Here is a 26,746-nt window from a genome sequence, read left to right as displayed (position 1 = left end):
CTCAATGCGGTTTTCCTACTTATGATTTTGTTCATCACAAGCCTCAACTGGCTGCTTCATTTGTACATCTTAGCTGAGAATTCGACTGTGGAACTTTGAATCATTCGATATGTAACTACCCAGTTTTTACGCAACTGCGTTTCCGAGTACTCGGTAAACACTTGATAAAGAAAAACTGACCTAAGAAGCCTGAATCTTCAGGATGTTCTGTTGTTCTGAGCCCGTTGTGGCAAGTAGCTATAGGCTTACTTTACGCTTTATGCTTTTTTTACAGTGCTCTTTTCAGGGCGCTGTTTGAACCCGTTGTGGTACGCTTATGCGATTATGTCGACCCTATTCCCTTACCTTCCCTTTCCCTATCCCATCCCTTATTCCTCCCTTTGCTCTCCCTCAGGTAAATGATGAATAGGCTCGTATTCAGGGCGATGGCACAAATTTCCCAAATGGAGGAGAACGTGCCTCTTGAGCCGACCTACTGATACCTGATACCTGAGTTATGGCAGCAAGTGCCCAAAATAGGTCCCCCTGCCCAAATGACCCCAGACCCTATCTCCTGGAATGTCTTTAGAGATCTCTACAGAATTTGTAAAAAAAAATCCTCCAGGGATGTTCAGCAGATCCTAAAAAAATAACACGAAAGAAGCTACAGCATTCTTTTAGCAGTCCCTGAAGGAATTTCAAATAATTCACTGAAAGATTGTCTCATAAAATCGATTGATGAGTGGCTGGTACGATTCCGAGAAGAATACTTGAAGCACTTAAGATACCCTCTTGATTATCTGAAAAAAAAAGTTGAATGATTATAAGGAATAAATGCATGAGAAATATGTGAAGTGATTCCTGGAAAAACCATTGGAGGAATTTCTGAAGGAATCCCTAGTAAAAATTAATGCGGAAATTTCAGACGAAGGTACTGGTGGATTTCCCTAAGAAATCCTTTAATACATTTCTCAAATATTTCTGAAAGTTCACCAGGAATCTTTAGCATATGTTTTGAAGGATTTCTTAAGGAAAGCTAAGAAAAAAAAAAACTCTCAAGGAATTTCTTATAAATATTTTTGAAGAGATTTGTGCACGAAAGTCCTTAAACTACTAGCTGCAGAAATTTCTGAAGGAAATCTAGCAGAAACAATAAAAGCATTCTGGGGGAATTCTTCGGAGAACCATTGAAAACTTAAAGAAAATGAATCTTTGAAGTAATACCTGGAAGTACTGGAAAAAAAATCAAGGTAAATTCAAGGAATAGATTCTGGAGTAATCTATAAGGAGAAAAAATCTGGAAGAATCCCCGAAGAAAGGTATAAATTCCACGCAATGCTTGGAGGAATACCTTCATAAATGGAGTTATACATGAAGGAAACTTTGAAAACTTTAAGCAATAGTTTTTGGGTAAATTTCACGAAAAAAAGGAATTCTAAAGGAAACCCCTAGAGGAATTTCTGCAAGAATCTCCGCATCTTTGTGAAAAAAAAATCTTCAGGAATTGCATATTTTGAAGAATAATTTGTTGGTTTTCCTGGAGAAGCCCCCAGATAAATTGTTAAAATAAATCTGAGAATTTTTGGAGAAATCGCAAAAACTTCTGGAAAAAAAATCTGACAATGTTTCAGGAGGAATTCCGTTAGAAGTGCTTGAAGAATTACATGAAAGAATATAAGCATGTACTGATGTAGCAATCTTTGAATGAATTTGCCATAGAATCCCATAAAGAGTCTCAGGAAGAATTTTGGAAGAAACCCGTGGACCAGTTGTAAAATATATATTTTGAGCAATTTCCTGAGAATTTCCTGAAGAAGTACCAAGATTCCTGTGGGAATTCCTGGAGAAATCCCTAGAGTAATTTTTAAAGAAATCCTCGGACAGAGATGCATTTTGAAAAGACATTAGTAGGAATCTTTAGAGGAATTCCTGCTCGTAAAAAATCCAAAGATGTAAGATAGATCCTCAACGATTCACCAAAAGAATTTCTGGTGGTGATCCTGGAGAAGTTTCTAGAATTTTTTTAACTCATAAAATAAACTCCAGCAAGAATATCCCTTCCGCGATCATTCCAGAAAAAAAAAACAGAAATAATAATGCATGAAAGACTTTAAAAATACTGACGTGAGTGAGAAATGAACAAAACTGAGGTGAAATATGCGAAAAAGTTACTCGTCCTTTCGGCGAGACTCGAGAACTCACGATTCCTACTCACTAGACAGCGGTTTAACACTACAACACGAACAGACTCGGAGACACTCACGCCAGTATTTGCAAGTCTTACTTCTGAAGTTAACTACAACTTCGACTCTGCTGGTTAAGCCACAAACATCGATAATTACATAATTAATTATTTATATCATCGACCTCATCGGTCTCATGTTCCGTTACCGGTCATTTGAGAACGTCACGACTCGTTGGAAGCTTTCCGGTCACCATGCGATCTCTTCGACATAATGCGTTCTCGCCTAGGCTCCACATATACATACCTACAATAGATGCGTAGTGTGGATAAACATCTAATTCTTTCGAAAGAAGTGCGATCCATGGAAAAGATCACCTCAGAATTTGGTGTTGAACTTAAATTGAGGTAAATCACTACATCTTCGAGTCTTCTCGTAGTGCAGTGGTAACCCATCTGTCTAGTGACTAGGAGTCGTGAGTTCGAGTCTCACCGAGAGGACAAAAAACTTTTTCGAAAATTTCACTTAAATTTGTTTATTTCTCACTCACGTCAGTATTTGTAAAGCTAAGCTTTTGGATGACAGCACTGCTTTACGATCACTTGAAAACAACTCTTTCTCAAAAGTGATGAAACTCGTGTTATTGGCGAATTAGTGAGACAAAGTGTGAGAGTGTGGGTTCGATTCCCGCCGCAGCTATCAGGAAAAGTTTTCGGTTTTGCCATTGGGCGTTGCATGCTTGTCCGTTGCCTAGTGTCGTAATTCCTTCAAAGAGCGAAAAAGCTCGCGTTGGAAGCATTGAACGTGTTCTTGTCTCTTTAAAATTAATTTTAACTAACAATATTATAGTTAAACTGAACTGTTTCTTTATACCGACTTTTCGAACCCTCTAAGCAACGGTTTGTTGTTAAATCGTTTTACAACTTTATATTAAGGCTATTATTCAGCTTTGGCAAAAATGATTAAAAACAGTGAAGGGAATTGTCAGACAAAAGACACACAAAACAAGCAACAAAGAAGGCGCGACGATTACTCTTTATCCCTACTGGTAACAGATAATGACATGATCTCGAAAATATTTGTTGCAGACAAAACGGAAGCTGAATTTGTTGCGTACTTTTCAACTCGTGAATAATCAATTATTACAAACCCAAAGTCGAAACTGTTTGATGATAGATCTTCAGCAGAGTTGCAGTGTTTACCTACTCGAAGTCACCGTTCGAAAATCGCAATGCAAGGCTGAAAAATCTCTAAACTCGTGGTGTACGATGTTTATCCTATTATTTTCAAGTTGGGACAATCTTATGTCGCATTGGGTGGATTGTCGCAACAAAAACAGGTTGCGACATTGTCATTATTGTTGCGCGATGGTTGAATTTTGATTCACTGATTAAAAATAAATAAAATGCAAAATTTTTCAATTTCCACGAGTGTTTATGATTGGCACTTATGCTGTGAACAACTATTGTGAAATAATAACTACACATAAATTTACCCACGGTAAAAATTCTACACGCTCGATGTAAGAGAAAAATCCCTTAACTAGTCAATGTCCTAATCAACATGATCAGAAATGCTTTTTCTTTGAGATCACAATGCTGTTTGTGTTGATTTGAGGACCAAAACAAACCCACCGGAGAAATCAACTGAAAATCCCTTCGATTTGCACTACTTTAAAAAGCAATACGATCCAAAGTGAAAAGCTGTTGATTTGGTAATGACTGTTTTGGCATGAAAGTAAATATAGATGACAGGCGGTAGAGAAAGTGCTTGTCTTCGATTCCCACCTCTCTAACAGATGTGAAGTAGTGTAGTGGTTAAACAGTTGATCGTGACTCTAAATTGCTCTAAATTCTAGTTTTGAAATCAAAACATTGTCAACAACGAATTGATGTGAAGTTCCATTAAAATTGAAGAGGCATTGGATGTTCTTTGTCAAATGAAATGTAATTGGTAACAAAGGGATTGAACAGTAGTGCGAATTCAAGTGCCAATCAGTTCATATCACAGTGCAGATTTTTTGCCGTGCCTAATTCAAATTCGAACTCGAGACCCGTTGATTGTCAGCCTTAAAGGAAGGCATCTGTGCCAACATAAACTTCCAGTGGTTTATTAATGATCATACTTTGACTCCTATTCAGCAGTGGTGAATTTGCACAGAACATCATGGTTAACAACTGAACAACAGAATAATTCAGCTGTTGTTCAGTAAAAAACAAGTGTTTGTTTATCATGTACTTAAAACAATCAAGTATTTTATGTTTAAACTACTCAAAAATTTTGACAAACAGCGCCCTTTCGCTCGTTGCAACGCTTTTTAGTTGAAAGTCTGCTGATTGCTAAATTTTGGCATGTGTTTGCAATTAAAAAACGATCAAGTTCGCTCTTTGCAATGTATACATTCTGCAAAGAGCAAACGGCACGGCCGCTGTATTTGTTTTGACAAAAATGTAGAAGAGCTCAGTTCATACTAGATATCAGTGTTCTACTATAGTAAACTAAAAATCGGTTGGTTCTAGTTCAAAACTAAGTTGAACTTAGTTGTGTTTACATGTTATTTCTCTGCGTGTATCAGTCACAAGTATGCATGCCCTAACTACCTGAATGTTTTCCTCTTCATCCAGCAGTATCTGCATTACAACGATCGTCAAACTTCATTGGATGGCAAACCGCTGTTGGTAATTGTAAAGTAAAACTGCAAAAGTTCGATTCTTATAAGCAAGGATATACCTACCTGCTGAACGTGGTTCGTACCTTTTCCTTACTACATTAAAAGCGAACGCATCAACCGATGTTAGCGTTATTCTCTGTAATTTCATACTTCGTGACGGATAGCACTTACGCTGATCGCTGATGGAGCTCCCGACGGTAGCTTTGGACCTGGTTTTTTCTTATCTTACATTGCCTGATCGTAAATCGGTGTCGCTAGTGTGCAAAGCATGGAACGCAATTGCATTCAGTCGTGGATTTTTGAAAAGGATAAAGCTAGATCTCAATAGTAACTGGGATCAGTCAGTGGTTGATCGTTTCCGGGCAAGTAGTCGCTGTTATCAAAACGTGTATATCTCCTACTGGCCGATGTATGATTGCAGCGAGTTGGACTTCGCCGTCATCATCGAAATTTTGGACCTGTTTGGCGAAGAGTTGGCCTGCTTGAAGAGTAAGACTACTTTTACCGAGGAACAATTGTGGAACGTGCTCATCCGTGTACCAAATATTCGAGAGTTGATTGTCACTGTTAATGAATCGTTTCTGAAACATGACCGGAGCTTCCCCGCATTGAGGATTTTGCAAGATAAGAGATCATCGAACAAAGCGATGCCTAAATTGTTACAACTGGGTGCAAATTCTACCTCTTTCACGCACCATCCGATTGGATTGGTTGGCGTTCCCAGAAACTATGAATTATTTTCAGTAGAATTTTACTTTTCCACTGTAGAACTGCGGTTTCCAAAGCTTGAAGTACTGGAACTAACCGCCAGAAAAAGGTGCCCAGACAACAAGCGTGCACTGTGGCTATTCTTTAAAGCTTTCCAGTGCTTAAAGGATGTCAAACTGGAATTCTACGTCAACGATCGGTTGCTGGATGTTTTGACACAAACGTGTTCGGGGATCGAGAGCCTGAAATTAAAATTACTAGATCCCACTTCAGATACCTTCCAATTACTGGAACGGTTGAAACAATTATGGGTGAGTATGAAATACAAATCTTATTGGAGGTAACATTGTAGTGTTTCCTGGCGTTTCTTGGGAAATCTGTTGCATGGAAAATCACCAAAAAAAATGCGCAGGACGTTACAACTAAAATGCGATATATCCAGCAGCAGAATGTGTGTGTCAACTACCTTTCATCTTTATTCAACAGCATCTGAGTATTATTGCATCCCTCGATCGCAACATCGCATTGGTAGGCAAACCGTTGGTTAGTGTTAAAAGGTTTGTCTTAAAACTGAACAACGAAACAAAAATCATCGAAGGTTTCCGACAGGTGCTACCAAACGTGAACGATATTAGCATCCAACCGGAAACGAATGGCTTTCTGGAGAACATCTGTGAGAACTTCCCACACCTAAGACGACTGACCATTCCCAAATCCAAAATTGAAGGCTCCACCATGTTCCAGAACTTTCGCCACATGGATCAGCTGGAGGAGCTCATACTCCCGACAGCTCATTTCCAGGCGAATGTCATGCTACCGATCAGATGCTTGAAGAGGCTGGTGCTCACGAACGTCGACTGGTTTTTCGATGAGGATCTGATCTTGCTGGTGGAATTGTATCCTAATCTAAAATATCTAGAGCTAACGCGTGGCTATAGAATAACAGCCACAGGTATAGAAGCGTTTCGTTCAAGGTTATCGGACTGCGTGGTTAATATCTTAGAAAATATGTATCCATTGTTTTGAGTTTGCTATCGATATATTCATGTCCGAGTAAACGCGCAATTCAAACCATAATGAATGCAACCATATAGTATATATATAAACAACCAAAATCCTGCATCTACAGTGTATCAAACAATTGTCCGTACAGTATTTTTTCGTCAAAATGATTTTTCATTCAAATGTTCATAACTTTTTTATACGTCAATCTGAAGCGCTGAAATTTTGGCTAATGAAAAACTATGCATTAAAGCTCCATTGGTAAAATTTTGAGCGAGATCGCATAAGTTTTGACAATGTTTATAGATTTACCATATTTTGCAGATATAATCTACCAAACGATTTATACTTATAAAAGTAAATTCTGTACAAAAGTATTACACCTTGTCCTTTTTTACGTCCATCTTTGGTTGAGCGAAAAAATGTCTAGCACCATGACAATGAGCAAACTTTACACATTTATATTTTCACAATTGGTAGAATTGTACAAAATTATAAAAAAATGTTTCGTTTGCTCATAACCTTTTCGGAAAAAATTTTTCTCGCCCACCTAACGATGGACGTAAAACGAGGTTGAAGTGTACAATAAAGGAGTTTAAAGAAGTTGAAAACACTTTTTATTGATATCTCTCTCTCTCTCTCTCTCTCTCTTCTTGGCGTAACGTCCTCACTGGGACAAAACCTGCTTCTCAGCTTAGTGTTCTATGAGCACTTCCACAGTTATTAACTGAGAGCTTCCTCTGCCAATGACCATGTTGCATGTGTATATTGTGTGGCAGGCACGAAGATACTCTATGCCCAAGAAAGTCAAGGAAATTTCCTTTACGAAAAGATCCTGGACCGACCGGGAATCGAACCCGTCACCCTCAGCATGGTCATGCTGAATACCCGTGCGTTTACCGCCTCGGCTATATGGGCCCTTTTTTATTGATATGATAGATTTCCAATTGACCCTCTGAACATATACAGACTGCGCTTGTCCACTTTTTCAAAAATGTTCTCTGATTCTCAAGCCCACCCCCATATTTTGATGAGCATCCAAAAAAGAAGTGACTGGTCAAATTTTCAGCCATATCCATTAGAATTAAGAAGTGCATCAAATCAATTTTGTGTTTTGCGACTGTTTTCTTACTTCAATAAATCATAAAAAAAACACTAAAACTTATCGAGAAATCATTCTTTTTACACAAATCGTAAGATATTCTTGTCTGCAACAAGCTCCAAGACCAATATATGTTTTTCATAGAATAGGACAGATCGGTGAAGTATTTACTACATTTGTAGTAATGAGCTGAATTTTAGTATGGTGAGCAGGTCAATTCTCCGTTTCTGCAATGAAATGGTGCAAAAAGCCTGGGTATTATGATTCCTTGCCTAATTTAATGCTGTTTGAGCAAAACTTTGGGCAACAGTGTTATTATTTTCTCCATTTCTTGCAACATAAACAACATAATAATTCAATTTGCTCAAATAGCATCAAATTAGGCAAGGAATCATAATACCCAGGCTTTTTGCACCATTTCATTGCAGAAACGGAGAATTGACCTTCTCACCATACTAAAATTCAGCTCATTACTACAAATGTAGTACTACACCGAACGTGCCCCATTTACTCAACCCTTATACAGGGTGTTAGGTTCTGAGTGCAAGCTTTTTAAAGGATGATAAAGGACCTTGAATGGTGAAAAAAATTGTTCTACGCTTATGATCGTTGCGTTGTTATTGAACTTTCCATGTTTTTGAATACTATTGCCTTAACCGGTTATTACTTGAAAATGGTCAAATTTATCGCTGTTTTTTTTTTTGCACTTATTCAAAAGATCATTAAATTTTCTATCAAATAGCATCTTTGAATCGATTGGTATAGTCTAGGCTTTAGTTAAATAACTAAGCTTTCTAGAGTAACTAGCTCAAAAGTAGTGTGTTTTAATTTGTTTTTGTCAATTATCTTTAAAAAATACGTAATAATTTAAAATTCTTTCTTTGACAAAGTTGTGACTGCTGTTGCACTCTAAAATTCGTTCTTTGACATCAAACTTCCAACTCTTATCGTTTTCTTGCAATTTCGATATAAACATCGCTTTTCAGATCATAAATTTGCAACTGTCAAGGTAAGCACATTTAACCCTTTGGAGCCGGATTGTTTGTCTTCGCTGCCACAACCCCGCTGGCCTCGAACATGTTTCTTATGCTCGGTTTCATCGCCGGGGTCATATTGACCCCTCCGGCTCCAAAGGGTTGAGTCAAAATTGCAAGAAAACGATAAGAGCTAGAAGTTTGGTGTGAACTAACGAATTGTAGAGTGGAACAGGGGCCACAACTTTGCCTAAGAAACAATTTTAAATTATTACGCATGTTTTAAAGATAATTGACAAAAACAAATCAAAACACACTACTTTTGAGCTTTTTGCACTAGAAAACTTAATTGTTTAACTAAACCAATCGAATCAAAGATGCCATTTGATGAAAAAATTCAATAATCTTTCGAATAAGGGGGAAAAACTGCGATAAGTTTGACCATTTTAAAGTTATAGCCAGTTAAGGCAATAATAATAAAAAATGGAAAGTTCAATAACTACGTAACGGTTGAGATTTGACCATGTACGTAGAACTTTTTTTTCACCATTTATGGTCCTCTATCACCCTTTAAAAAGTTTGCACTCACGAACCTAACCCCCTGTATACGTATTAAGTTGTTTTGTTAATAGGTTTCGACTGGATGGTTGTTGATTGTCATGGAAAATTTCGGCTTGCAGTCTAACAATTTGCATTGATTAATTACTGATCATCGCCGACGTTTCGGTCCGACTATTGGACCATCTTCAGGGCTCGATACACAAATCAACAAGTCACACATTTTTTTTTCAATTTCAACCCGACGGTTTCAAAATTGAACAAATTTGTGTGACTTGTTGATTTGTGTATCGAGCCCTGAAGATGGTCCAATAGTCGGACCGAAACGTCGGCGATGATCAGTAATTAATCAACGCAAATTGTTAGACTGCAAGCCGAAATTTTCCATGAAAATCGTATTAAGTTGAATATTCTAAAACGGCATCATATTCTTTAATTTTTTATGGTTATTTACTTATTTGACGAAGCTGCATATGAAAGCCTTAAGTATAAGCTGTAACACAGAGAAAATATGGAAATCTTACACCAAGCACATATTGAGATATAGACTGTTTCAGAAATTATAAATACACTAACGACTAACTGCCATTTCAATTTGAGCACAATATCCGAAAAAGTTTCTTCTAGCTCTTCTAGTAATCATGCTAACGAAGCAAATAATACCAATTTTGTTGATGTTTTTGGTAAAAGTGAAAAAATAGGACTCTGTAAACTATATGATTGAAATTTGAAGTTGTATAAAGTGGTCAAAAAATGTAGCATAGCAGAAAACAAAAAAAAATCTTACAGATAAAATATTAAATTTTCAAACACAATAAAAATGGCTGTATCGATAGTAAAAGATATTTCTAGATTAGTAAGTGTAATTTTTACTGGAATATTTAAGAACCACCATTACGCGCCTTCTCAATACATTTTTTTTGTTTCAAATTTCTTAACAGCACCAGTAGCAACAAATGTTAAGCAAACGAATGTCTTAATTACTGCTTACTGCATTCGTTTTTATGGTATGACAAGAGCTTTGCTATCTGAAGGATCGAATGAGCTGAAAAAATTAGTTTGTTTAGATTAAATGCGTTCAGGAAAGCTAAGAAACTGTGTGGTAGTTCTTATGTTCCGTAGTAAACCTTAAAAAAAAGAAACTTGATCTCCGAAAAAATGTTGTGGAAATGCCTTCATAGATTTTTCCCAAATTTTGATCAAGGCATTCCTTAGACAACTTGTTGAGAAAGCGAATGTGATAAACATTAAGATAATTTTTGGTATTTAGTGATAAATAATGTTGAAATAATTAAAAAACACCTTTGTGCAAATGCAAATTTGAAAAACTAAGTAATTTGTTAGAGAACGTTCTTTAACTTATTAAAGTTTTATCTGATTATATTAAAAAATTCGGCAAATAATCTTCAATGTATAGGTGGCTCAAGCTAACATTTTCAGCGGAATTGATTCGTCTATAAAAGAGTTGCAAGCATTTAAATACCAATATGACAAAATATTACTGTACGAACAATTGTTTTTTTTTTTATTTAAGTAAAGAAAGAACGACATGTAAAAAAACCTTTATTCACCTTTTTCAATTTGTAATAACTACCCATATTTATATGATTGAACGGTTTATTTCTACTGTAACAACTACATTATAAATTGATTTTAGAGGGTCTGGTAATAATAAAAAAAAACTTCGCAAATGTATATACAGCTGTTTTTATAATTCTTACGGATTTCATAACGTAATACATTTTGGGCCAAAAAACTCGCTAAACATTGAGGGGCCAGATGCGAACCATTGTAAGTGGTCATTGTGTCGATTTTGAGCATATAAAAAAAATCTTCGGCTTTTAGGAACTTTTTATTAAGATTATGTATACGATGAGTAGAAAAATTACAGTAAATCCGAGAAAATTGGGCCGATTTAGAAACTCCACACATTTTGTATGGGATTAAGGATAGGTGCAAAGATTGAAACCTCATTTACTCGAAATTGTGTTTTTGTTACTTACACCCTTTTGCATCTAACTCACTCAATTTAAGTTATTATAAGCGAAGTTGTATAGCAAAAAGTGGATTAAATAGTAAGGATCATCTCTTCGCAGGAAATACTTTTTTTTTTACTTATTCGTTTATTTGGTAGGCTCGGGCGCCACATGGGCATAACTGAGCCGAAATCATTTGTTTTTACATTGATTTTACATTTTACAATTTATAACTGCCTTAACACTATGTTAGTTTGGGAAACCGAAGTACTCGCGGCTGTTTCGAGGTCAAGGATTAAAGAAAAGCAAAAAAAAATATAATAAAATTGGGAAGAAGGGATTTATGGGCTTAAAACTAAACTATTCTGTAGGGTTTTAGTCACGGTCCAATGGTATATTTATTGGTTGTTGATATTTTTCGGTGATTGCTACACACTAACGCTTCGATTTATTACGTTTCGGCTTACTCTTCTTCAGCCATCATCAGATCTAAAATATATTTCTGTTAGTTACAATGTTACACAATTTTCCCAATTAATTTTCAATCACCCACTTGTCTAAATCGATACACTCGCCACTAGTGTGGCTCTCTTACAGTCAGGTCTTTTTTACGCGGTTTTCATTTACGCGGCCGCGTAAATGAAAACTCCATACAAAAAAAAATTTCATCGTCTTATTTTTGCATGATTCGTCGAGAAATGGTGAGACTTTTTTTACGCGGTTTTTCGAATTTTGAACTGAGTTTTTTTTTACGCGGTACGTATCCCCCGCGTAAAAAAAACCTGACTGTACTAACCCCCTCTTACTACATGTACAATCTTCGTGTTGGTTCGGTCTGCTACGTCATTCGTTTCTGTTCGTTCGTCTATGTGTTGTACACGATCGTATCTTACCCACTAGGCCGTTGTACGCCGAGTCTATACCTCCACATTCGCGCTGCATATTCACGATTCTGTCGTCACGAAGATGATAAAAAACAGGACCGATCAACACTACAACAGCATCCGGTATGAGGAGGTCTCAAGAAAAGAAACAAAATTCGTATCAACACCCTACATACCATGTCTTAGCGAAAAACTTTCGAAAATTCTTGACAAACATAACATTACACTAGCACACAAACCACGTGACAAAATCAAAAACACAGTTTTTAGTCAACTGAAAGACCCGATACCAAAGAGGAAAACGAAAAACGTCGTCTACGCGATACCATGCGACGCGGACGACGGTAAGATATACGTAGGACAAACCGGAAGGATGCTAGAGACAAGAATAAACGAACACCGGAACAACACGAGGAAAAAGGAGGCAAAAACAGGCCTAACCCAACATCACCTGGACGAAGAACATAATTTTGACTTCGACAACACGGAAATATTAGAAAGGATCGAAAACCAGGAGAGCAGAACCATAGCGGAGGCCTTCCATATCAAGCTGATGGGTGACGACAGAATCGTGAATATGCAGCGCGAATGTGGAGGTATAGATTCGGCGTACAACGGCCTAGTGGGTAAGATACGATCGTGTTCAACACATAGACGAACGAACAGAAACGAATGACGTAGCAGACCGAACCAACACAAAGATTGTACATGTAGTAAGAGGGGGTTAGTAATAGAGCCACACTAGTGGCGAGTGTATCGATTTAGACAAGTGGGTGATTGAAAATTAATTGGGAAAATTGTGTAACATTGTAGCTAATAGAAATACAGTGACCCCACAATTTATGAATCGGCAAAAATGACCACAGTTTATGGATCACTCCATTTGATCAACATGGTGATTCATAAATAGTGTACAAAAATTAAGGTGATTCATCGGTGTGAGGTCACTGTATATTTTAGATCTGATGATGGCTGAAGAAGAGGAAGCCGAAACGTAATAAATCGAAGCGTTAGTGTGTAGCAATCACCGAAAAATATCAAAAAAAAAAAAATATATATATATATATATATATATATATATATATATATATATATATATATATATATATATATATATATATATATATATATATATATATATATATATATATATATATATATATATATATATATATATATATATATATATATATATATATTAAAACTACATCAAACTCTGACATAAACACGTTTCAAAAACTGATAAATGAGATTCATGTATTCCAAATCAAAGCCTGCCAACACTTCTGTATCGGGCTTATATTTTTTTCCTCGGACCCGGAGAATTTCATGCAGCTCAGATCTAACCTCACGATACTCATCGCATCCCCAGACGACATGTTCAATATCCTGGTAAGCCACGCTACAGACACAGAGATTGCTTTCCGAGAGCCCAATACGGAAGGTATATGCATTTAACAAATAGTGGTTGGACATCAGCCGACACATTACACGAATAAAATCGCGGCCTAAATCCAACCCTTTGAACCATGACTTCTTCGACTCCTGTGGGATGATAGAGAGCAACCATCTAACCATCTCTCCATCTCTACATTTGTGCTGTCAGCTGATCAAGGTCTCCTGACGGGCCAATGCAAAAAACTCGTCGAAACGATTTGACGCTCGTAAATATCGCCTCCGCCTATCAGGTATCAGAAGGCCGGCTCCAGAGGCACGTTATCCTCCATTTGGGACATTTGTGCCATCGCCAAAATAACAGCCTATTTCATCATCTACCTGAGGGAAAAGGAAGGAAAAAAGGATTTGGATGGGGATAGGGACAGGTAGGGAAATAGGAAAAATACCCTGGAAGAGGGTACTAACGCACAAGCGTACCACAATGGGTTCAAACAGCGCCCTGAAAAGGGCACTGTAATAACGCAGAAAGCGAAAGAGAGCCTATAGCTCCTTATCACAGCGGGTTAAGAACAACAGAATATCCTGAAGATTCAGGTTTCTGAAGTCAGTTTCACTTAATAAGTGTTTACCGAATACTCGGAAACGCAGTTGCGCGAAAACTGGACAGTTACATATCAAATGATACGAAGTTCCATAATCGGATTCACAGCTATCACAGGCAAATGAATCAGCTTGCTGAATATTCGCCATGTGATAGCTGAGTCGGCAGTGGCCAGTCAATGCTTTGACCAGAATGCTGCAATTCTGCTTAGACAGATTTGTTAGATACTTCGCCACCCGTAGAGTTGGCTCAGCACTATACAATTTGGTTTGACGACATGACTCCAAACTATTCCAATATTGTCTGTGTTGAGCAGCCCAGGTGTCAATCTGAAGCTTCACCCAACACTTGGATACCGGAATAGCTGGCTCAGGGCCAATGAAGTCATGTGATGCTCCAGTGCGAGCTAACTCATCAGCCAATTCATTTCCAGCGATGGAAGAATGACCAGGTACCCATAGAAGGTGAACAGCGTTTGCTGAATTCAGCTCCTCGATTTGAGTTCGACAAGCGATAACTATCTTCGACCTGGAGTTGGCCGAAGCAAGTGCTTTAATAGCAGCCTGGCTATTTGAACAGAAGTATATTACTTTGCCCATTACGTGCTGCTGAAGTGCTGATTGCACTCCGCACATAAGAGCAAAGATTTCGGCCTGAAAAACGGTGCAGTGTCTACCAAGTGAGTAAGACTGATACAGCCTTAGCTCACGAGAATAAACACCAGCACCTGCTCGACCTTCGAGAAGGGAGCCATCAGTGTAACATACGATGCCGTCTGAAATACTTCTTTCCAGATAACCAGATGTCCACTCTTTCCGGGAAGGGAATTTCGTGGAAAATGTCCTATATGGAAAATTACAAGCAATTGTAAGATCACTTGGAGCAAGGACAATTTTGTCCCAATTCACTAAAAGTGGAAACAACGAGGTGTGTGTTGATGTGCGGTTCACAGGAGTTTCCTCTAGTAGACCGAGTACCCGTAACCGGTAAGTGCAAGAAAGGGCTTCTTGTTTGAGATGAATGTGTAATAGGGCAACGTCAAAGAGAACTTCTAGCGCTGCCGTAGGAGTTGAAGAGAACGCTCCAGACATCGCCATTAAGCACATCCTTTGGAGATGACCTAATTTTGATTGGACCGTTCTCACTTCACCCTTTTGCCACCACACAAGACACCCGTAAGCCAATATTGGCCGAACCACAGTTGTGTAAATCCATTTGATATACTTGGGTTTTTGACCCCAAGTTGTACCAAAAGTACGCCGGCATTGCCCGAAGGCCATACAAGCTTTCTTGATTCTGAACTCAATGTGAGGTGTCCAGGAAAGCTTGGAATCAAGAATGACTCCAACGTACTTTACCTGTTCAGTCACATCGATTTCAGAATCAAAGAGACGCAAAGGTCGAACGCCATTACGGTTTCGCCTTTCCGTGAAAAGAACAATACAGTAACAAATTTTGAAAACGACGTATAATCAATGCTACACCATTGATTATACGTCGTTTTCAAAATTTGTTACTGAATAGATGTTTTACTCGGATTAACCGAAAGGCCATATTGGCGACACCAACCCTCAACTACCTGAAGGGCGTTTTGCATCAGGTCGAAAAGGGTGCTGATGCACATACCAACTAACAATGTTAGGTAGTCGTCGGCAAAACCATAAGTAGGAAAACCGCTATTATTGAGTTGCCTCAATAGCGTATCTGCTACGAGATTCCACAAAAGCGGTGATAAGACTCCCCCTTGGGGGCATCCACAAACACTCAATTTCCTAATCCCTGCTAGACGCAATGTCGAGAAGAGATATCGGTTTTTGAGCATTTGGTGAATCCAATTGGAAATCATTGAAGATATACCATGACTCCGTGCGGCTTCCAATATGGCATCGAAAGGCACGTTGTCAAAGGCACCCTCGATATCTAAGAAAACACCCAAACAAGTTTGTTTTTGAGCGAATGCATTCTCGTTATCGTAAACAACCTTGTGTAAAAGAGTCACAGTGGACTTACCAGATTGGTAGGCATGTTGGTTCACATGAAGGGGCACGTTGGCCAGATGAACATCACGGATGTGATGATCCACAATGCGTTCTAAGCATTTCAGAAGAAAAGAGGCCAAACTGATAGGTCTGAAACTCTTTGCTTCTTCATACGACGCACGACCCACTTTCGGAATAAACTTCCCGCCAGGATTTGGGAATACACCCTGTAGCAAAACTGCAAACAAGTATTTTTTTTTTAAACATGTTTGAAATGATCAAATCCCTTCTGAAGCAAAATATGATAAATCCCATCTGCCCCAGGAGATTTGAAAGGAGCGAAGCTATTAAGTGCCCACTCAATCGATTCTATAGTTACAATATTCTGAGCCGAAGCCAAGGAATCGTAACTACAAGAAAAGACATCAGGTTCATCCGAAGATGTAATATCATCACATCCAGGAAAGTGTGTGCTGAATAAGCATTCCAGAACTTCCTCATCAGAGGAAGTCAGATCGCCATTTGGCAAATTAAGTTCGTTCACTCGGAACTCCTTAGATTTCGCAAGGATTTTATTTAACCGACTGACTTCACTCAAACTGAAAACATTTGTACAAAAGTTTTTCCAGCCGGATCGTTCAGCAGACCGAAGAGCTTTCCTGTAGGCCTTGCGAACCGACCTGAAAGCCTCCGAACCAGCCGAACGTCGTTTATGGGCTTAAGACTAACTTAAACTAAAAGGTATTTGTGGGTTTAAAACTAAATTGTTTGCTAACTTATACTAGCAACATTGATAGGAAAAATTGTCCAGATCTGTAATGGAACCAAACAGAAAGGACTTTATCGATAGACAACGACAAGAAAAGTACAAACGGAAGAGGGCGAACAACAAAACCAAATGGCGAACAACGAAAACAAGGAACGTACTACATCAAACTCTGACATCAACACGTTTCAAAAACTGATAAATGAGATTCATGTATTCTAAATCAAAGCCTGCCAACACTTCTGTAACGAGCTTATGTTGTTTTCCTCGGACCCGGAGAATTTCATGCAGCTCAGATCTGACCTCACGATACTCATCGCATCACCACACGACATGTTCAATACCCAGGTAAGCCACGCTACAAACACAGAGATTGCTTTCCGAGAGCCCAATACGGAAGAGATGTGCGTTTAACAAATATCACAGCGTAACAAAAATTAACTTTTGGGCCGTCTAAAGAGCAAACTTATGTGTCTCTGACAGATTTTGGGTCGCTGAATCAGAATCCGGGCTCAGATTTGCTAAAAGCACGTCACAATGTTGAGATATACCTCAATTTATAGGGCAATATATGCGATTTTGGGCTTTTTTGATTGCAAGCCAGTGAGCATGGAAATATTTTTTTTTATTGGCAATCAAAAGTTAAATTGGTTAATTAACATCTACATTAACGACTCATGCAAAATATTCCGTTTTACCAAATTGAATTTGATAGTTTTAAACGATTTATGTTAGGTACGATATTTCCCATACAAGTCACCCTCCAAAAGTTGCGTGCAAGTTTACATACTAACATAAAATTCTTAACTCTATCAAATTTGATTTGGTAAAATGAAATTTTTAGCATGAGTCGTTAATATAGATGATAATTGACCAATTTACCTTTTGATTGCCAATAAAAAAATATTTCCATGCTCAATGGCTTGAAGTCAAAAAAGCCCAACATCGCATATTTTGCCCTATAAATTGAGGTATATCTCAACATTGTGACGTACTGGAGCAAATCTAAGCCCGGATTCGGATTCAGCAACCCAAAATCTGTCAGAGACACATAAGTTTGCATTTGAGACAAAAAATGTTGCGCTGTGTAATGGTTGGACATCACCCGACACATCACACGAATGAATTCGCGGCCTAAATCCAAACCTTTGAACCATGGCGTCTTCGACACCTGTGGAATGATAGAGTGCAACCCATCTCTCCATCTCTCCATTTGTGCTGCCAGCTGATCAAGGTCTCCTGACGAGCCAATGCAAAAAACTCGTCGAAGGCGATTTGACGCTAGTAAATATCGCCTCCGCCTAGCGCCCACCTTAGCTAGAGAGTCCGCTTTCTCATTGCCCGGAATCGAGCAATGTGACGGGAGCCAAGCTATGGTGATGGTGTATGAGCGTTTGGATAAAGCACTCAAGACTTCGCGTATTCCATTCAGGAAGTACGCTGAGTGCTTCATCAGTTTTATTGACCAAACAGCCTCCAGAGAGCTTAGACGGTCGGTAAAAATGAAGTAGTGCTCAGGTGGAAGAGTGCTAACGTACTCTAAGGTGTAGTATATAGCCGCTAGCTCAGAAACGTTTACCGAACAGGGTTTTTGAAGCATGAAGGCGGCACTATGAAAATCGTTGTAGACACCAAAACCAGTCGAATCATTTGTCTTTGAACCGTCTGTGAAGAACACTGTCTGTCTCCGCCTATATGCCCGAACTTACTTGCAAAGATTTGCGGAATACACATGGAACGAAATGATTATTGTATTCCATGCACCTCATCCTTCATGGACAGATCAAAATCCACAAAGGAACTGTCGAAGTTTGAGAAGTTGTCACGGTTGGTGTTAACCGGAGATGGGCTTACCTCCAGCGTCATGTACCAGTAGTACAGACTCAAAACGAATACGAGGGTTCTGTTCGAGAAGCTTTTATTTTTCTATGACCAGTTCGCCTTGACGGAGGCTCTCTGAGAGAATTGCGCTGTGCGTGAAAACATTTTTTTTTAACATGGGAAAGGATAGGAGCTGCAAAAACCTCTGCACTCATTGTGTGAATCGAATTCATGCAACCCAACGCGATCCGAAGGCAACGGTACTGAATCCGTTGAAGTTTCAGGAAGTGTGTTTTCGCCGCAGATTGAAAACAAAAGCTATCCGTATATTCTAAAACCGACAGAATGGTTGTTTGGTACAGCCTGTTCAAATTTTCTGGGTGCGCTCCCCACCATGTTCCGGTAACATTTCTCATAAAGTTGAATCGCTTTTGACATTTTTGTATCAGCTCCACAATATGTTTCCCCCAGGTGCATTGAAATACATTTATGGTGTCAAATAAGAGTTCTTATTAGACTTGCTCTAAAAATTGCGTCTGGTAAGAATGCTTTCACAACGACGTCAAATGCTTTGCATGTCAATTGGGTTTTATTTTGAGATGTATTTTTTTTTCAATTTAAACGAAAGAGCACTTTTTTCTGAGTCATTATAAGTTTTTTTTCTAGATTTTGAGAAAAAATATATCAAAATGAAGATATTTATACTAAATTTCAATGAATCTTTTTCATATGTATCAGCTTTTTGGCAACTGTACTGGCTCCGCTCAGTACAAAACCCAACGAGGGGTGATTCAACAAATCGCTTCCATACTAACTTCAAATTGATTTTTGAACAGGTTTCCAGGAGCTTAAATTCATGAAAATTTGGATTTTGGCCCAGTTTGGCGTACAGATTCTAAACATAGAATTATCTCAACAACACCGCTAGAGAACCCAATTAGCCTGTGCACTAGTTTATGCTACCTTCTTCACTACTTCGTAATTTGTGAAAACGAGGACATCAGGCAAACGTTAAAATTCCAGTGAGAGAGAGCATAAAAGGCTGCACAGGCTGATTGACCATGAATGTTCCACGTTGATAGTTTTGTCACCTGCGTAGGATTACCGTAAGAACAGAGGCTATAAATAGTATTTATATTTTATATACCATCAGGTAAGCTTCACGATGCCGATGAGACGGGCAGATTTTATTTTGGAATGACTGGCCATAATAAATGCTGATTCTGCCCTCTACGCCCACCAAACCCAAACATTTTTACCTCACCAAATTGGAAAAAACCCACCCTTTTATATCTTTACCTACTCGGAGTAGATCCAAACTACCCGAGAAAAATAAATAACGACATGTTTTACAGGTAACATTTTGATACCGAATTTTTTGAATTTAGTGTAATTTATGGTTAACCATGGTGTTTACAAACCATAAAAAGTATCACAACCTAATAATAATTTAAAATAATTTCCCTTAAAAAATAGGAAATTTTATAAGAAAAAGCTTTGCCGAAGACATTTTTGGCATTTTTTATACTTCGGCAGCAATGATGCATCGAAAAATTCCTTCAGGATTTTTCCCATAGCTTTCTTAAGTGATTCCATCATGGATTCCTGAATTTCATCAAGAATTCAGAAAAAGATTTTATCAGAGATCCTTTTATGTATTCCTACAGGTATGCCTTCAGAGATTCCTTCAAGAATTTCACTAAAGATTGCTCAAGGAAATACCAACTGAAATGATTTGAAGAATTTCTGCAGAAATAAAACTAGAATCCCTTCTGGATTTATACAAGAACAGCTCTAGGGATTACTTTAAACATTCCTACAAAGATTCCTCCAGGAACTCTTCTTGGATTTTTTTTTTCTGGAAATCGTTTAGAAATTTCTCCAAGAATCGTTAAGGGATTCCCTTGGAAATTCCTCTTCCAATTACTTTCGGCATTTCTCCAGGTTTCTTAAAAATTGCCTCCAAAGGTTCCTTAAGGACTTGCTGGAATTCCTCCAGGAATTCCTCCAGGGATTCCTCCAGGAATTCCTCCAGGGATTCCTCCAGGAATTCCTCCAGGGATTCCTCCAGGAATTCCTCCAGGGATTCCTCCAGGAATTCCTCCAGGGATTCCTCCAGGAATTCCTCCAGGGATTCCTCCAGGAATTCCTCCAGGGATTCCTCCAAGAATTCCTCCAAGGAATTTATCCAGGAATTCCTCCAGGGATTCCTCCAAAGATTCTCTCCTGGATTTCTAAGGGGAGGGGGGAAATCCTTCTGGAACTTTTTCAGGAACAGCTCAAGGGATTTTTTTCAAAAATTCTTCCAAGGATTCTTCCAGGAACTCCAAAGAAAATCTCTTGAAAATCCTGGAGAAATTCTTAGAGGAATTTTTCCAAGAATTGATTCAGGAATTTCTCTACGAATTTTCATGGAACTCTCTTTGGATTTCCTCTTAAAATTCCTCCAGGGATTCCTCCAGGAATGCATCCAGAGATGTCTCCAGAAATTATTCCAAGGCTTTATCCAGGAATTTATGGGATTGTTTTTGGAACAGCTGCAGGAATTTCATTAAAAATTCTGTCAAGGGTTCTCCCAGAAACTCCTTTTAGATTTCCTTCTGAAATTCTCCTATAATTCTTTCAGGAATTCCTCCAAGAATTTCTCCAGGAATTTTCAAGGGCTTTTCTTTTGAATTCCTTCCGTGATTTCTTCACGAAGATTCCTTTTGGCCCCGCGATTCCTCCACGAACTCTTTTTGGGATTCCTTCAGGTTTTTTCTCAAGAATTCCTTGTGTGTTTTCTTCAGGAATTTATCCTAGGATTTCATCAGGAGCACCTCCTGGGATTAAACCAGGGATTCCTCCAAGGATTCCTTCTAAGATTCCTGCAGAGATTCTTTCATAGATTCCTCCAAGGAATTCTACAGGGATTCAATCGGGAATTTCTTTTGGGATTCTTTCAGGAACAGCTCCAGGGATTATTTTAAAAATTTCGGCAAGAATTCTTCCAGGAACTCTTTATGGAATACCTTCTGGAATCATTCTAGAATTCATTCAGGAATTTCTCTGGATATTGCCAATTGGCATCCTCTTAGAATCACTGCTGCGATTTCTCCTTAGGTTTATTTGGGAATTCCTGCAAAGTTTTCTTCAGGGCCTGCTACAGGTTCTTGGGATTGCCTCAGATTTTTTCCAAGAATTCCTCCTGCAATTTCATCAAAAACTCTTCCGAGGATTTCTTCAGGAACTCTTCCTAAGATTTCATCTGAAAGTCTTCCTGGGATTTCTCAAGGAATTTCTCCAGGTATTCCTACAAGGATTCCTTTAAAAATCCTCCAAAGATTCCTTCCAGAATGCCTGTAGAAATTATTCCAGAATTTCTTCCCGGTATTTATCAAGGAATTCTTATTGCGATTCCTCCAGAAATTCCTCTGGAAATTTCTTCACAAATTTATTCAGAGACTCCTTTGAAAATTTCACAATCCTTTCCATTTTTTTCCGGGAATACACACAAGAACTTCTCCAGGTGTCTCAAGGAATAAATGCAGAATTTTTATTCTAAGAATTCTAGAGGAATTCCTCCAGAATTCTATTGGAATTCAGATAATTGTGCAGGAATGCCAATCCAAGAAATCTATTGTAAATTCATCCTCGGGTTTGTTCAGGAATCCATCCATCAATTCATACAAAAAATACTCCCTGCAGCTCCTAGGAAGGAATTCATGCTGTTATTCTTTAGGGAATATATCCAGAAATTCTTTTTATTTTCTTTCTCCAAGAAATCCTGCAAGAAGTTATCCATGCAGGGGTCTCCAGCTAGCCTAGTGGTAAGGCTATGGATCGCCAATCCGGAGACTACGGGTTCGATTCACGATCCGGTCGGGAAAATTTTCTCGACTCCCTGGGTATAGTGTATCATTGTACTTGCCTCACAATGTACAAATCCATGCAATAGCAGGCAAAGAAACCCAACTAACAATTTTGTTGTATTAGAGTTTATGAGAGCTTCTTTCCAACAGCGTTTGCTCTATAAGCTGTTATGCAGCTACTTTTGTTAGTAGGGAAGCCCTTCATTTAATAACTGTGGAAGTGCTCAAAGAACACTAAATTGAAGCGAGGCAAGCCAAGTCCCATTGGGGACGTCGAGCCATAAAGAAGAAGAAGAAGTTATCCATGGAAATTTGCTTAACTTTTAAGAACTATCCCAGGAGTAACGACTAGTATGGTAGTTCTCATGCATCGGCGGAGAGCAGCTGGTGAGAAGGATAAGGCACATGCCTTCCTTTCGCGCCGTGGACCTGGGGTCCAATCCCACTCCCGACAAACTCACAAAATGTGAGCTCTTCCTTCGGAAGGGAAGTAATGGCGAGGGTTCCGATCTGAACTAACATTAGGTGAAAAATCTCGTTAATACAGATAAAAGAAAAACTCATGAATCGGAAGGATACTCTATTAACACTACAAAGCAAATTTGCTGTGTGCAGGAAAACATTAAACATTACTTCCTAGAACAACATTTTATTCTGTTGTAATCAAACTCTGAAGCCTTTCATTCCGGATCGTACTATGAGCACCCTTCCAGGGCTAACCTTCGATGGAGTTACCTATACCTTCCAAAGGGCTGGCTGCTGCGCCATAGTCGTGAAAATGCAAATTTTTAAATTAAAATTGAAATTAACACTACACAGCACAGTACCTACACCATCAACAGCAACAGCGTACTCTCCAGATCGGATGGAAAGCGTTCCGTACCGGTACCTGGTATTGCCATAGCTGGCTGGCTGTTGAATGATGCAATAACCGCATACCGTGGCCTAGGAGAAAATTACTATCGCCTGTACCTGCATCCATATATAGGGTCGAGTTCATTCCCGGAGAATAATTGCACACCGAGGCGATACTGGCAGTGATGGCGCGGTGCATCATAGCTACGGAAGCACGGGGTAGGACGGTCGACCTTTTTCGTATCAGCTCATCAACATTATTCTGTTGGAACAGTATCTCGTCTAACACGGACGGTTCACCCCGAAATCCCCTACTTGTTGAGAAAGGTTTCCGAATTGATAATGGAGTTAACCTCTGCAACCTGCGTACGCTCCGCATCACCGCGGAATGAAAAGTAAATTCAGCTTCCTCCACGTTGTCTCCTATACATATCTCTAAACGGAATATCGACCGAACTGCTCCCACACCCGAGTGACGGACGAATGCTGCCAGCAGACATTCAATTGGATTTCGTTCCATTTTATTTGAGAATTGTATCGCCTGTACCGTACCATAAGGACGACTGTACAGTACATAGTAACGAATGGCAGAAGCACAAGCAGCACTATCCATCCAGCCTGAGCGACGAAGAAAAGAAGAGGACACAGTTGAGCGCACCAGATTCCATTGAAAATTGAACTCCAATCCCATTTCATCCAATCTCGTATTCATGCGATAAAAATAATCTAAATCATCTTGGCTCTTGGGAACGGATGCCAGCTGGAGCGCACAAAAGTTAACTTTACACAATGGTGCAATACCTAGCGTCGTGCGCGCCGGCCGTTTAGAAAGGCTCAGCTTCCAGCAGAGATACTTTGGTGATTGGGGACGAAGGGACCGGACCGGACACCACCCACTTCTGCATGTCTTGGGAGAGGCAAACTTACACCCAAGTCGTTCACCGATACAAAAATGTTGCACCAATAACAAAAACGTGCGAACCAGTTATTTGCTAAACAATGATTTCGCATGTCGTTGTTGAACAGGAGGTAAGCCGGTTGAAGAACAACAAAACCGCTGGAGGAGATCAACTACCAAGCGAGCTTCTAAAATACGGTGGAGAAGCACTGGTGAGAGCACTACACTGGAGCATTACCAAGATTTGGGAGGAGGGAGTATAACCGGAGGAGTGGATGGAAGGTATCGTGTGTCCCATCTACGAAAAGGGCGACACGTTGGATTGCGGGAACAACCGCACAATCACACTACTGAGCGCTGCCTTGTAGGCTCTCTCAAATTTTATGCAGCCGTCTATAACCGATTGCAAGAGAGTTCGTGGGGCAATATCAGGCTGGATTCATGGATGAACGCGCTACAACGGACCAGATGTTCGCAATCCGCCAGGTGTAACAGAAATGCCGCGAATACAACGTGTCCGCACATCACTTGTTCATCGATTTCAAATCGGCGTATGATACAATCGATCGAGAACAACTATGGCAGATCATGCACGAATACGGATTCCCGGATAAATTGATACAATCAATCAAAGCGACGATGGATCGAGTGAAGTGCGTAGTTCGAGTATCAGGGACACAGGTGATGGTCTTTCGTGCTTGCTGTTCAACATTGCGTTAGAGGTTGAAATAAAGAGAGCGGAGATCAACACGAGTGGGACGATCTTCACGAGGTCCGTTCAGCTGTTTGATTTCGCTGATAATATTGATATTAAAGCTCGTAAATTTACGACGATGGCGGAAACGTACATCCGACTAAAGAGTGAATCCGGGCGAATCGGATTAGTCATTAATGTGTCGAAGACAAAGTACATGATGGCAAAGGGCTCCAGGGAGGAATCACCGCGCCCGCCACCCCGAATTTATGTCGACGGTGATGAAATCGAGGCGGTTGAAGAATTCGTGTACTTGGGCTCACTGGTGATCGCCGACAACGACACCAGCAGAGAAATTTAGAGGCGCATTGTGGCAGGAAATCGTGCTTACTTTGGACTCCACTGAACTCTATGATCGAATAAAGTTAGTCGTAACACGAAGTTAACTATCTACAAAACGCTGATTAGACCGGTAGTTCTCTGTGGGCGCGAAGCATGGACTCTACGTGCAGAGGACCAACGCGTTTTCGGACGGAAGTTGTTGCGTACAATCTACGGCGGAGTGCAGATGGAAGACGGGACTTGGCGAAGGCGAATGAACCACGAGCTGCATCAGCTGCTGAGAGAACCAACCATCGTCCACACCGAGAAAATCGGGAGGCTACGGTGGACGGGTCACGCCTGCAGGATGTCGGATAGCAACCCGACTAAAATGGTTCTCGAGAGCCATCCGACCGGTACAAGAAAACGTGGAGCGCAGCGAGCTAGGTGGGTCGACCAAGTGGAGGACGACCTGCGGGCGCTACGCAGAATGCGGAACTGGAGACAAACAGCCATGGACCGAGTGGAATTGAGACGGCTACTATGTACAGCAGAGACCACCCCGATTTTAGCCTGATCGGTACGGTACGGTACATCTCTGCCACCGTTTCAAATATTCTGGCGATAATGTCCATGTCGTCTGCAAAGCACACAAATTGACCGGATTTTGTGAAAATCGTTCCCCGATTGTTGAGCCCGGCTCGTCGCATCACACCTTCCAGAGCGATGATGAAGAGTAGGCATGAAAGTCCATCACCTTGTTGCAGTCTCCAGCAAGTTTCGAATGAACTGGATAGTTCACCCGAAACCCTTACACAAAAGCACACCGTCCATCGTTGTTTTAATCAGTCTAGTCAGCTTCCCAGGAAAGCCGTTTTCGTCCATGATTGTCCATAGCTCTGCGCGGTCGATACTATCGTATGCCGCTTTGAAGTCGATGAACAGGTGGTGCGTTGGGACCTGGTATTCACGGCATTTCTGGAGGATTTGCCGTACTGTAAAGATCTGGTCCGTTGTCGACCGGCCGTCGATGAAGCCGGCTTGATAACTTCCCACGAACTCATTTACTTTAGGTGAAAGACGACGGAAGATGATCTGGGATAGCACTTTGTAGGCGGCATTCAAAATGGTAATCGCTCTTAAGTTCTCACATTCCGAATGGTCACCTTTCTTGTGAAATGAGCAGATTATCGATTCCTTCCACTCCTCCGGTAGCTGTTCGGTTTCCCTGATCCTGGGCACAGCTTTTGGGCACAGCTTGACCATTACCAGATAGTGGTCGGAGTCGGTGTTGGCGTCACGATAGGTCCTGACGTCGATAATGTCGTAGAAGTGCCGTTCGACAATCAGAACGTGGTCGATTTGAGATTCCGTCTGCTGTGGTGATCTCCAGGTGTACCGATACGGGAGGCTGTGCTGGAAAAAGGTGCTACGTTTGGTCATAGTTTTGGAGGCGGTGAAATTAATGAGTCGTAGGCCGTAGGTCGTTCGTCTGCTGGTGGGCGCTGAACTTACCAATCGTCAG

This window comes from Aedes albopictus, chromosome 2, assembly GCF_035046485.1.
Source record: "Aedes albopictus strain Foshan chromosome 2, AalbF5, whole genome shotgun sequence".
Classification (NCBI taxonomy): Eukaryota; Metazoa; Arthropoda; class Insecta; order Diptera; family Culicidae; genus Aedes; species Aedes albopictus.
Note: the sequence above shows the minus strand (reverse complement) of the source record.